Genomic DNA, 13917 nt, shown 5'->3' with positions numbered 1-13917 from the left:
AACCTTTTTGACCGTGCCCGGCAGACACGCAAGTCTCGGAATGGAACCCAAAGGGCTCCGTGCCGTTAGGATTTAATTTACGAACGTGGGTCAGGGTGTCTGTGCTGTGATTCAGTGGAGGTTCTGGACCAGAAATAATACAAGTTACACGTTTGCGTTTGTTTCTCATGGGCTGAACTACGGACATGCAACCTTGGAGGTGTACAAGGATCCCGTTTTGTGACCGTCTGGGTCGTGCCAGGGAAAGGATGCTCGAAAGGCAACGCCATGACGGAAGAGCCAGGGGCATCCGTGAGGGACCGGGGAGAGAAGAGGGCGGCTATGGCGGTGGCCCGAGCTTTCCTGTGTGCGTCAGTGTCGGACAGGCGAGCCAGCAGTCTGATGCAGCTGTTAAAAAGGCGACAGGGCTGCTTTAATGGGCCTGGAGTCCAGATCCTGGGAAGCGATTGTTTCCCGCAGCTCTGTCCTGTGATGCTCCTTGGAGTCCCGCATCCGGTTCTGGCAGCACAATTCAAAAAGGAGCGAGTTCGTAGCAGGGCTACCGAGATGCCGAAGCGTCCAGAAACCAAGCTGTACCGGGAGCAGATAATCTCTGCACGGCCCTTGCCGAAAGTCCGTCCACAGCCCAGCAAGGGAGAGCCGTTGGGAGCGGCTAAAGCTTCAGTCACAGGAGCCCTGTTTCCCAGGCTTCAAAACCATTTCCCAGGTGTCTCCCCCTCCTTGTCCTCCATGTTTTGGTGTAAATAAGGAAGTTAATAACATAACCTCTTACTAGTGAAGGGATCAATATCTAAAGTGGCAATGAAGCAATATCTAAATTGGCAATGTTAACTTCATAGCTTTAGAGCATGCGCGGAGTTCTCTATAGCCAAGCTTCAATACTAATAGCAATTAGCGAAATTGCAAGAGGAACAAAGCTCAGATAATAGGGAAAACTCCTGAAGAGACTAAGTCTGAGGCCTGATAAGAGGAGGGAGGACCCAGAACAAGGGTCTGCAGGGACTGACAAGGTATAAGAGTTAGGGGGAACTCCTTTAAATTAAGCAAACAAGGGCGGGGAATAGAGTTAATGTAAGCAAACAAGGGTGGGGAATAATGTTTCTGCTTAAGTTTCTTTGACTGGCTGTAAAACTCATCTTCATTATAATGGTAATAAGTTTTGCCCTTTTAAAAATACTATAAAAGGCTGTGGTTTTGTCTCCAAGGGTGTGCCACCCTGCTCTCTCTTGGTGCATGGTGTGGGCACCCTGACTTTTGCTTGGCCAAATAAAACGCTGCTTAGAGAAGTCCCTGCTTGAAGTCTTTTATTTTGTGCTGCTGACTGATTTCAAGTTTTCTGGGTAGCCATGAACCTTACACTAGAACTGTAGAATTTTATCAAAAATCTGTAGTTGAGAATGTAGAGTTATATCTCATATTCTTCTCCTTCTTCTCCTTCTCCTTTCTTATCATCATCATCATCATCATCTCACCTTTTTTGTATATAACTCAAGATGTCAAAGATGCCTACTGCTCTGGCCTCCTATTTTCCCCTCTACAACAACCCTGTGCGGTGGGTTGGGTTGAGAGAGAGGGACTGGCCCAAAGTCACCCAGCTGGCTTTCATGCCTCAGGCAGGACTAGCACTTGCCGTCTCCTGGTTTCCAGGCCAACTCCTTCACTACACCACAATGTAAATGTAAATGGAATTGACTTGGATTATTTTTAGGTCAGATCAAAACTATGTAATGGATATCACAATAGCTAGTAATTTATTCTTAGAGAAAGTTGAAAAACAGGAATAGGGCTTGGCTAAGGTAATTACCACGCAGTGAAATCTACACCTGATTTGTAGGAATGGATTATTGACACATGTTCTTTGTCAACATTTGAATTAGTTTTTTTTTTAAGAACAGGAAGAAAGAAGACTTTCAATGCTGTATGTTTTGTTTATACATAATATAATTTTCCAGATCTCCTACTTTCCCTTTATAATTAGAATCTAATAAATTGGATTTTACATTATGGCATGTATGCATACACACTTTCATATGCTGATTAGCTTTATATATTAAAGTTATATAAAACATAAAGTTCAATTTCAGTCTAATCCCTGATTTGGTGTTCAGAAGTTCAAATTTTGTCGTCTTTATGATTCCATGTTAGTGGTGATCATGTGAAGTTGGGAGTTATTTGTTTGTTTGTTTACTTATTTAAAAGATTTATACAGCTGCCCATCTTATATGCCTTAAGCTCTCAAAATATCAATGAAACTATAAAAACAATAAAAATCACATCAAAAATTCCCTGTGTCCCAAAAGCAACACATCCCTACATATCCATATTCAACTTTATGGGGCTTCAGGAAGGCTTTCTGGAAGATGGCTGGGGGGGGCTGCTGGATCTCGGGGGGAGGGTGTTCCACAGGGCAAGGGCTGCCTATCAGCCCTTCAAGGTAGTCCAGACAGGAAACCCAAACCATGAGTACTAACGCTGCCTTTATTGTAAGATTGCAGTAACAAAATAACGCAAGTCTGAAAGTGCTTCCACCCTCCTCAGCCTTTACTTTCCAGAGAACTAGGGAGGGTCCCTTTGGAGATGCCCTTCTGTGGGCTGAGATTGCTCTCATCAAGCTGCTGTCTCGGCTGTGGCTCTTCCTCCTGGTCTCTCAAGGCTGTTCTCGCAGCCCATTGCGTTGCCACGGGGAAGGCCCACTTCCTAGGTCCCATGAGATGACAGCGTTTAAGGGAAGGGACCTATCCCACCTGGAGCAATGGGCAAATGTTATATTAAAATGTTATCATCCATGCCACCTGCAGAGCTGGAAGAAACCACATCATCAATCTTTTGTCTTGTTTTGGATTTATTGTGAAACTGTTTCAACAAAAATTACATGCTTTTCCTTTTGAACTTTGTCACAGAAAACAAAGCTACTGATACACAGAGAGATACAGGGTTAGGAATATACATTTGCAATAACCTTTCCAACTATTGGTTTGGGCATATTGTTAAAATGTTGGTAAAACAAGATGATTTTTTAAAAAGCCTAATGTTACGCATTTATTTACTATTTTTGTTCTAGCCTGTCGTAATATATTTTCCATGGAAAATGGCAATTTGTACATCATTTACATTGGAATAAAGCTTAAAAGTACCAGCAGCATTTGTAAACATTTTTTGTTCTGATTTTCGTCCATGTCCAGTTTAGAGAAGACCAGAAATCTAGAATTATTGTATATCCAGTTTGAGGCATTACAGTAAATATTTTAAACAAATAAGGGATGGGCCCCTGATGCTCCCGATTCAGATGATATGATGCGGATCTAGCAAAAACAATGACTTGAGAGCAGGATCAGACGTCTCTGATTCGGCATTCACTCTATGCAGAGATGGTCCTGGATATTTCTAATACAGAGGACAAAAAGTTCTCCATTCCTCTTGGTTGTTCCTTGGTTTCCTCCAGGAGTATTTGTAGGGTGGAGGGTCAAAAAAAGTGAAGATGGCAGCACAGCTATGCAACCCCCCCCGCCTTTTATCTGCAGGGCACACGATGGCATGGCTGTGGCTGCCATCTTGTTCCCCCCCCCCCGCCCCCGTTTCAACCCCTCCATTCTGTTCCAAATGTCTTCAGACAACAGATTGAATGGCTGGTTATCAATGTTCTGCCTTCAGTAAGAGCACAGATGTTCAGTCAACAGCCTTCTCTGTTAGCAAGGAAGACAGACGGTCCCTACAATGGTTCATTCACCCTCTTTGTGCCTTAGAACAGGGTTCTTCAACCTCAGCAACTTTAAGATAGGTGGACTTCAACTCCCAGAATTCCCCAGCCAGCATGGCTGGCTGGGGAATTCTGGGAGTTGAAGTCCACCCATCTTAAAGTTGCTGAGGTTGAGGAACCCTGCCCTAGAACACCCACTGTGGAAAAAACTGTTTAGGGCAGACAGATCCTCTGTGCTGACTTGGGGACATCAGGTCACTATAGCTTGCCATCAGTTTTTAAAACCTACGGTTCTTTTTTAATGAGTTTAATGTGAATATGTCCCTGCGTGGTATGAACATGCTCCCATTTAGATGATTTGGAACCAATATAACTAGTTTTGGCACCTCACCCAGATTAAATTCCATAAAAGGCAGTGGGCAATTCTCTTCTCAGTTACCTTGCAAATGTGCTCACACATCCAGCAGGCTTGGTATGCTGTTCGTGCAGAAAGACTAAAAAGGCTGACTTTTCCCCCCTGTTACTGAATTGAATCCTAAGAATTTACATAACTTACATATACATATCAAGGAGAAATCTATAATTAGACTGACCTTTACAAGTCATACATACAGAGCATTAACTTTAGAAGGTTAAAAGAAACCCCCAGCAGATTACTCATGGCCCAATTCAGATGTCTGAATATTAACCACACCTTAGGAAAAGACATGTATAAACAGGACTTATTTCAAGCTTGTTCCTATAATTTCTTGCTGCAAGTTAATGCTGTGGGGTTTCTTTTTCTCCCAAGATTTTTCAGATGTGGGAACCGTTTCCCTCATGTGCAGAGTTAGGAAATTATTTAGAAAGATTAGGATTCTAACTCATGGAAAGCTTTATATTGCATGGAACTACTCTTTGAATGCTTAACATTCATAAATCTGACGACAGGTAAGATTGATATTATTACACAGCTCTTCTTGGACTTCTGTCTTATATTTCTATCTAGCCAGACATGAAAATGCTGACACGAAGTAAATTATTATGTATCTGTTCAAAAACAATGGCCATAATTATGGGTTTAAGTTTGTCACTCTTTCAGCATTCAGAATCAGGAGCAAAACTTACTTTAGGTTAATTCTAATAAAACACAGTGTGTAAGGAAGCAAGTCATTTCCTTCAAGTATACAGATAGTCCCCAGTTTAAGAACAAGTTCCGTTCCCAAGGCCTGTCCTTAAGCTGAATTTGTATATAAGCCGGAACGGTATTATTGTATAATGCTGGATAAGTAGTATTGTGTAATGAACTCAAACCATTGTGCATTTAACTCAAATTATTCTGTATTTAACTCAAATGTTGCTACAGTAGGCTCTGTTCTTAACTATGGGTCATCTGTAACCTGGGCCTTCTTAACCCTGTAGTTAAATAACCTCTTATTTAAAGCAAAGTTATTCCAACAGCATACCTTGTACATGATTAGAGTTGGTCCACATTTAAACAACCAACCTGCTATAGTCCTGCATGTGACCCTGGATCTGGGATCTAGCTTAGCACCTCTCTCTGTGCAGTGGAGTGGCTCCCATCAGTCCATTCTGGTGGGGAAAGGACTTCTATTCCTCTTCAGAGATACATGTATTAAATCTGAATTATTAAAACCTTTTCTACCCTTTCATCTGTCTGGAAGAGGAAGCCAGCAAGTTGCACCCTCAGACATTAATAGCATTCTAGCTTTCTTCCCCCAACCAGTATTCAAGGCAGTAACATTTAATATATGAATATTTGTCGTATTTGTACACTCGCTCTTAAAATGTATTCAACATGTAAAGGACAATACACAGAAAGCTATTTAGAAAACTGAAGAAGGTAGGGAAAGTTAACATTGTACACATTTTTTAAAAATATGGATGTTTCATTAAGCAAGTTGCTCGTGGACAATGGCATCTTAATTAGCATATCCAGTTGTGTTTCTTTTAGTCCAACCATACCCAGTTACATTTTAGACTAGGGTTCTCTAATCTGGTAACTCTAGAAACATGGGACCACAATTCCCATCATTCCCAAGCAACAAAATTAGGGGCATTTTAGGCCAACGCACCTGGAGGACAGAAGATTGGTGGAATGTTGTTCTAATCAATATAAAGCTAGTGACTGAATCGGAAAGGCAAGGGTTACTGATGCTTCTCAGCAGTTGAGCAGTGCAATGCAAACCAGTCCTCCAACCACTTAGAGACTAAAGCCTCCAACAAGCCAACTCTCTAATGGTGTTCAAGGATTTTTGGAATAAATCTGGCCTTTGTAAACACCAAAGATGAACACTGAACTGGTGTTCCTGAAGATATAATGGCCTAAATTAAAATACCTCAAAGGCACCTTTGTAAGTACATGATTATCACTGAATATATGCATACACATTATACCCCACCATGCATATAAAAACAAATGGAACAATCAGAATTACGGTACATAATTGAATGACTACACAAGAGGGGTCTATGATCAGATAGATTCTTCGTTAAGTATCAGTCTTTCTGTCTAGGCGTTCACAGAAATAACATCTGTAACCCAGGTAATCTTTTTTTTCAATCCTCGTTGGAGCATGACTCCCTCTTGTTTAATCTTTAGTGCTTTCAACGTTTACTTGATTCTAGATTACTAATTAAAATATGTCATAATCTTTAATTTAATCAGATTTTTAATTTAGTACCAGACCAACCCACTTCCATACTCTGCATTAGAACTTATTCCCAGTTCACTGGTTCTAATGAAAGAGGTGGAAGTCCCAAAAGGAGGTATAATGGTGTAATTAAATCAGGAACATCTGCAGGAGTGGGGATGGAGTAAAAAAACATCAGGATGGTGGCTGTTACAGTGCGATCAAAGTCCTGTGCCTTTTTTATGTGGATCGCAATTGCAATGCACGTAAAAACTGGTGGGGATTCAATTGCACCATCCTGAATTTTTTTATACTCCTTTGCATACGCCCTGGGTTAAATCACTGCATTTTTCATTGTCTGAATGAACTGCTTGTACCTCTTACTAAAATAAAGATTGAGGGGGAAGCAGAGATGTGCTTGAAAGGTAGGCAGAAGCATATCAAAGACAGGTTCATATGTGCATACCTAGATTTCCCCGCAAAATCTTTAGTAACGGACAGAAGATCGAATTCAGATAACAGGAAAATCATAGAATAACTGAAAAATGTGTATTTTAGATTGTCTATAACGTTTTTACTGGGTTTTAAATTAAAAAGGAAATGGCGGCTGCATTAAATTGTCATACTAAACATTTCCATTTCTGCGCCCTCTTTCTGACGTATGAAGAGAAGTTCAGCAGGTTTGGGTTTTGGCCAGTCATGATTTATTGTGACATCTGAAGTAAAAAAAACCTGTGGTTACGAGTAGCTATGGTCAATTCAGTCAAATCCAATGTATTATTCAAGTGATTGTACAGGAAAACTGCCATTATTTGTTAGATTAATATCTCGTCTTTCCTTCAGGAGCTCAGGGTGGCATGTATAGGGCTCCCTCCTTCCACTTTTCCCTACAACCACCACCCTATGAGGAAGGTTGGGCTGGCGAGGGTGCGAGGGTGACTGGCCCAACTTCAGTGGCTGAATCTCCCCAGTGCCAGCCCAACCCCTTCACCTGTTCACCAGGCTGGCTCTCAGAGGTACTGCCATCTATCTGAACAATGTCCCGATGGTTCTCAGGGGCATGACATAAGGTAACGCCTGCATCTCTCTCTCTCTGAAGCTCAACTGAGGTGGACTGTTTATACCATTCTGTCATCTACAGTGAAAAGGTCCATGAGTTCAGTTCCTGGTCAAGGGTTTGAGCCCCACAGAAGATCTGGCTATATAATCATCTACTCTATCTTGCTGCACGTCTGACAAATCCCAATGAATCCAATCGTGTACTGCCTCCTGGTGTCAATGTGTCAGGCACTGGTTTAAAAGGGTAGGAACTTTCCCGGCTATAGAGACACAAACTTTAAAGCCACCTAGGAGGAGAACATACCTGCTCAAGTAGAAATGAGGCCAATTTCTGTTTCAGTAAACCAGAGTTTTGCATGATAGTCAAATATGGCCAGTGTGCATTCCTCTTTCTTCTTAAACCCTTGTTCAGTTCCTCGTGTGTGCAGGAACAGAACGTTTATGAAAAATGCTGGGCTGTTCTGATTCTAAAATTAGAATGACCACATAATACTCTAGGTCAGTGTTTTTCAAACTTGGCAATTTTAAGTTGTGTGGACTTCAACTCCCAGAATTCCCCAGCCAACACCAGAATTCCCCATCCAGCCTAGCTGAAGTCCGCACATCTTAAAGTTGCCAAGTCTGAAAAACACTGCTCTAAGATGTTCCTTCTGGAAGAAACTTAATCTTTAATGTGACAATTCAGAGACTTCCTGTCACCTTCCACAATCCTGCCAATTCTTTCTCTGGGGACATCATATGGAATACACAAAAGAGGAATACTTGGGACCATTTTGTAAAATTTTCTTACACATCTCAATTGAATTTGTCAGGAGAGAATGGTGTATTACAGATGAAGGATCAATATCTCAAGTTCTTATTTGTAACTGCTATTTTGTGTTTTCCTCCAATATTTGAGGCAATTGATTCTGTTACCTGCTCATTCAAAGAAGAGGTTAAAGGGGATAAAATAATTACTGCATTTGTTCATAACTACGTACCAGGAAGGAAAGAAAACATCCAAGATTAAGCAGAATGAAAAATGGCTTAAAATATAATCTCACACAGCACTGTTGCTAACGTTGCACAAAGTCACAACTATTACCCATTATGAGCATTATAAATAACTACCTTTAATTCTGTGCCAATCAGTTCATGCCATTTGAGATAAAAATGATCAAGGAGTGGTTGGCAATTTTTAAAAAACAATTAAGTGCGGGGCAGGCAAACGTAAAGAGTAAGTCCTAATGGTAGTTTTACCATTGTTCTACCCCACTGGAAATATGTATGAAATAGGTACAGATAAGTACTTTATGCTTTTAACTGAAAAAGTACAAGTTTAATCCATGGAAGTTAGTGGGACTCATGTGCTTAACATAGCTGGACTTCATCTCAGTGTCAGCAAATTGATCACGACATTTAGTAGAACCATGCTGTGAAGCTCAACAAATTCCTTCTGACTGACTAGTAGAAACTACATCATTCCCGACAGATGGTTGTCTGTCCCACAAAGGGCAACTTTCCTCTACTCTCATAAATTGGTTGTACTTTTGAACTGCTCCTACTGTTAACAGATGTTTCCTAACATTCAGCTATAATCTACTATATCTTGCTGTAAATGACATTAGTCCTAGTTCCTATGATAGAGAACAAGTCCTAACTTTGTATGCAGCATCCCTGCAGGTATTGGAAATGTTTGTGCGCCTGTATCTCAGTCATCTTTTCTCAAGGCTACAGATACCTGCTCCCTCACCATCCTCACTGTCGTCCTCTGTATCAGTTGGAATATTTGTTCAAATGTGGTATCCAGAACTAGCACATTCCTCTGAGCAGAGTGCAAAATAGAATGAAACTACAATTCCTGTGATCTGGAAACTCTTCTTATACTGATAAGCCTAAAACCATATCGACCCACAACATGCTGACTGTGAAGATCATTGCTGCTTGCTCCATACTCCCTGCTTCATGAAACTCAATGTTTAGACTTTAATGTAAGAAAGAAAAAAGGGAAGCTGGCGTTTGCAAAGCAGTGATGTTTTTTATTCCCAGGAATATCGCTGGCCCCCATGTAAGAGTCATAAGTGTGTTTAGAATTTTGAAAACATGGCAGGAGATTATAGCCCAATGTTTTCTTTGGATGTGAGCCCACAAGCACAAAAAAATCGTACCAACAGACAATGGGAAGTTGGTCAGCTGGTAGGCAGAAGGAATAGCTAAGAAGGCGTAGAGCATCTTCACCCTTTTGCCTTCTGGTTTGCAATTGGACATGTCCACCATTTTGTGATTGCTCCCCCAAGCAGTTCTTTTGTGAGTGCAGCCATAACAAGTTTTACATATTCCACATTCCTTCTTGTCTGCAAAGGTTGAACTTCTGGTCTACACAGACAGAAAGAACGGTGTTTAGAACATAATGCATTCAGTTTGTTCTTTACAGTTCCTATTTTACTGTACCTATATGTACTTTAAAATTTGAAGTAACAGGGTGAACTGAAAAGATACATAATAATCATGAGATAAAAGGTAAACCTATGCCTGCTATTTGTAACTATTGAGAATTATACAATCATCCTGGGGACCATCAGAAAAGGATGGCCATACTGAGGATTTTCTAAAATAAAGTATTGTTATTTAAGCCTTAGCAATTAACTTGCTGATGAGCAGATGATGGTGAAACTAAATGATTCAAAAATAAAAAATGTCCATGATTATTTGCTAATGATCTTGTCTTGTATCTTCTTCTTTCTTGACATTTTAAATCCTTCAGCTGCTGAAAGACCTAGATTATATTTTGTCCACAGGCCTAAAAGACTGCTCCAGTTCACTGACTCTGAGCAGTCTACAACTTCACAATAAATAATTGTGATTAAAAACAACAGATAGAAATCAAATTTAAAACAGCATCAGCATACATAGTAATATTATAAAACTTTGTCATGATCAAAACAATAAAAGCCAATCCATCATCATAGCAGCCCCGCCCCCTGGCTTGGTGAAATAACCAGGTTTTCACCAATTTTCTGAAGATTATGAGGGAGGAGGCAATCATATATCAGGGGAATACTATTTCAGAGGAGACGGACTGAAAAGGCATACTTCTATGACTCCTGAAAATGGCAATCTCTAAGCAAGGGGATACAGAGAGAGCCCATCCAACTGGATCTTATCAGGTGGGCAGATGTTCCTGGAAGAAGGTGATCCCATAAATATGCAGTCCCTGAAGCGTGAGGATGAAAATCAGTGCCTTGAATTGCACTTGGAAGCCAACTTACTCAAGCTACTGCATATTGGAAGAGCTGTAGCTTCTGATTGCTCTTCAAGGGCAGCCCTATTATTGTGCAGTCAAGGGGTGCAATAGACTTGCAATAGACCAATCAAGAGGTGACTAAGGAATCAGTGTCAGTGGATAATGCCTCCTGTTCCAGTAAAGGTCACAATTAGTGCGCAAGATGGAGCTGTATAAAAGTGCTTTTGGCTGCAGCTGCTGCTTACTCTTCAAGCAAGAATTGTGAGACCAAGAGGACCCCCAGATGATAAATCAACTCTGTCTGGGGATGTGCAGCCCTATCCAGAATCTTACTGGAATTGGTAGGCTTTTGAACCCAAAGCTACTCCATTTGCTGGAGGTGAATTTTAACCTGTTCCGTCCCATCCAGATAGCCTCTAGACACCTGGACAGCACTTCAAAAACATCACTTATTTGGCGAGGAATTGAGATGTACAGTTGGGTATCATCAGAAACCTGACTCCATCTTAATGGATGATCTTGCCCAGAGGTTGCAAGTAGATGTTCAACAGAAGTGGGGAGAACAGTGAGCCCTGTGATACTCAACAGTTGAGGGACCTGGGGCTCGATCCCTCCCCCTTACCTCCACTAACTAGAACCGTTCCTTCAGGAAGGAGGAGAGCCACTGCAAAAGTGCTCCTTACTCCTAAGGCTTGAAGACAGCTCAGTATGATACCATGATTGATGATATCAAAAGCCATTGAGAAGTTGGGCAGCAGGAGAGTCACAGTACTCCTATTCTGCTCCTACCAGAGAATATTTATGAGTGTAATCAATACTATCTTCGTGTTGACTTCCAGGGACTGAAGACGGCTTCGCTAAAAGACCACAGCAGAACGAGGAGCTGACAAATGGATTGGCACCTTGAAATTCCACTCCAGATAAAGGGGAGGTCTTGGGATCGCCCACATACAGATGCTCCCTGCCATGAGATCATAAAACAGCAGTCTCTGGCGGGTTTTAGACTTTGGGAGCTGGAAGAGTCAGTTTCACCCAAGCCGCAGTTTGGAGCCCTCAAAGGGACGCTGGGTTTGCCCACTTCCTCTCTTAATCATTTTTGGAAATGGCTTGTAAATGGCTTCAGATGGACAAGTTTCATCACACTGAGTGATTCTCCTTCAATCCTCAGTGAAAGAAGTTTCAAGTAAGTTTAAGAACTTAAAAGAATTTTTTTTATTCGGAAATAAGCAGCAAAAGGGTGATTAGAACATTGATTTTGGAAAGTTATAAATGGCCTAAGGGGTCAAATTGACTGGAAATAAGATTTCGAAACTAATTATAAGAATCCTTCCTGTGGTTTGTTTAAAATCCTATTAAAACATATATGAAGATTTTGAATCTAAGTGCAAGAAACCTTTCCATGGGAATGTTGTGGATTAGAGAGAAACATGACAAGAGGAGATCTTGAAGGCTGGTTACTAGAGGCAAACAGAAAGAATTAAAGATTATAATTAAAGGAGAAGACCCACTAATACAGAATGGAGAAAAGTATTTTAACTCTGGAAGAATTCAAGGATATTTGGCAACAGTGTACTCAGAACTTTCTCTTAAGTTTGTCTGCTACTATAAAAATGGGTTTAAAAGAGGAGATAGAAGAGGATACCACTGAGGATCAGGCTTCTTTGGATATGGGTTTAAAAACGACAGGCTACAAGAATGATATGGACAAAGATGTTACATAGGACTTACAAATGAAACTGGGTGATGTTTTAATAGCTAAAAGGGACACACAAATAATAAATCAGAAGAGTGATGTAGCTGTGTGGATTTCAACTCAGAAGAGTGACTTGGATAACTTTCTTATTTTGGACCTACAAAAGATGTGTTATACTTATGAAGGAGTTCCTGAGAAAAGATAGAGAGAAAATGAAAAGAAATCAGCTTTTGGGACACTACTTAAAAGGAATAAATATCAAGACTTTTAAAACCAAAAAGAAGGATTATAAAGTTGACTTATTTAATGGGTTTTTCTTGACCAGGACTGAATGACGGGGCTTTAAACAATTGTTTATAGATAAAATATAGGAAGAAGAGATTTTTCGTTGTATTTTTAGAGAAAGTGATAAACTATGATGTTAAAATTGAAGGAAAGTGTTAAACTTGTGAAGGAGTGTCTGAGAGGAGACAAAGAGAAAATAATAAAAAATTAAGTTTTGGGACATTATTTGAAGGGATTAAAGATAAAAAAATCAATATATTGGTGTTTCTGGTAGTCCTTAATGGAATTTTTCTCAATTAAGTTTGAATGATGAGGCTTTAAAGATTTGTTTATAGATATAAGATATGGGAAGAAGAGCTTCTTTTTTTTGTATTTTTAGAGAAAATGGTAAGTTACTGTGTAAGGTAAAGGAATATGAAATTGATTTATTTGTTTAAAGTTAAAATATACATACTGTTATTTCTGTTAACTCTTAATGATAACTTTTTTGCTGATTAAGATTGAATAATGAGGCTTTATTATTTGTATCATAAAGATGAGATATGGGATGAAGAGATTTTTGGTTGAAATGTTAGAGAAGGTGATAAATTACTGAAATTGTTCATACTTGTCTTGATGAAGGGGGAAGTCATTTCTTTATATATCTTTTTTCTTTATATTTTTTTGCTCCCCCCCCCCTTTTTTCACTCTGCACTTTTTATTTTTTATATTTTTCTTAGTTTGTATTGGTTTTTATCTTTATATTTTTAAACTTCAGTGAAAAATTATTATAAAAAAAATACTATCTTCGTGCTGAACCTGGGCCTGAATCCTGACTGGAATGGGCCTAGATGCTTCATTTCCTTCAGGGCCCTCTGGAGCTCAACCATTTTCTCTACAACCTTCTTCTCAAAGGAGAGGTGGGAGACAGGTCAATCATTGTCCAGGATATTTGGGTTGAGTAACAAATTATTGAGGAGGGGGTGTACTACCATCTCTTTCAGAGAAGATGGTAATACTCCTTCTCTCAAGGATGCATTCATCATCCCCCAAGCTAACTCCCTGTCACCTCCCTGGAGGCTTTAATCAACCAGGAAGCGAGGGAGTTCAGACTATAAATGGCTGAGCTGATGCTGCAAAGGATCCTATCCACTTCCTCAGGACTTATCCCAGATCACCTCACAAAATAGAGTCCAGCCATCTCCTCTGGACCTGCCCAGCTAGCAGCAAGCTCCAAACAAATCTGAGTAACTTTATCTTCCAGATGCCTAGAAAATTCCTCACAGTTACCCTTGACCTTCTCTACCCAGTAGGATCTGGGTCTTTTTAAAAGTGCCACTGCAGAGCA

This window comes from Python bivittatus, unplaced genomic scaffold (genome assembly GCF_059951505.1).
Source record: "Python bivittatus isolate LINGU-HERP-01145 unplaced genomic scaffold, Pbiv_v1 ctg000010_np1212, whole genome shotgun sequence".
Lineage (NCBI taxonomy): Eukaryota > Metazoa > Chordata > Lepidosauria > Squamata > Pythonidae > Python > Python bivittatus.
The sequence above is the reverse complement of the archived record's forward strand: the minus strand, read 5'-3'. Positions refer to the sequence as shown.